We start from the raw sequence: 621 nt of genomic DNA, 5'->3' as shown, positions 1-621 counted from the left end.
TGGGTTACTGATCAGAAGGTTGGGGGTTCAAGCCCCAGCACTGCCAAGCTGCCACTGTTGGGCCCTTGAGCATGGCCCTTGACCCTATCTGCTCCAGGGGCACTGTATCATGGCTGACCCTGCACTCTGACCCCAGCTTGGCTGAGATATGTGAAAAAAAGAATTTCACTGTATATGTGCAAATGTATAATGTGTGATAAATAATTATAATTATCTAATTATTATTATCAGTACGGTTCTATTCATTAACATTAATAAATGCATTCCTATATTTACTGTGCATTATCACACTAAGAATAAATGTGTTTATCCAAAAGCTGAATAATGTGTCTTTCAGAGGCTTTATATGGAGTTAGGATGAAAATAAGGTGCATTTCAAACTGTTCTGAGACCAGTGCAGACAGACAGCACACTAGAGGTTAAGTCATTCACTAAATAGGGAGCAAGGGAGCATCCTATAGCTCTCTATGCAGTTAAGTGCATTCACTCCTAAAATCTGATCAAAAGTTCAGTTTCAGGCTGCAGATGATGTTTGGATCACTCAACATGTTTGACAGACATGTGACAATGATAATCAGTACATAGATTCAGAATTTATAATGTATCATTTTATTATAACAT

At 38.2% G+C, this 621-nt stretch overlaps 1 protein-coding gene across 1 annotated transcript in view; it reads right to left on the bottom strand.

Moving 5' to 3' along the window:
• Window positions 1-382: 382 nt before the first annotated feature.
• Window positions 383-621, bottom strand: part of LOC127455234 (B1 bradykinin receptor-like) — a 5,582-nt gene continuing 5,343 nt past the window's right edge. The window contains exon 2 of the mRNA XM_051722943.1: window positions 383-621. This exon is cut by the window's right edge and continues 3,322 nt beyond it. The gene's annotated coding sequence lies outside the window, so the exon portion shown is untranslated.

This window comes from Myxocyprinus asiaticus, chromosome 17 (assembly GCF_019703515.2).
Source record: "Myxocyprinus asiaticus isolate MX2 ecotype Aquarium Trade chromosome 17, UBuf_Myxa_2, whole genome shotgun sequence".
NCBI classification, from domain to species: domain Eukaryota; kingdom Metazoa; phylum Chordata; class Actinopteri; order Cypriniformes; family Catostomidae; genus Myxocyprinus; species Myxocyprinus asiaticus.
This window is presented reverse-complemented; position numbering and strand designations above follow the sequence as displayed.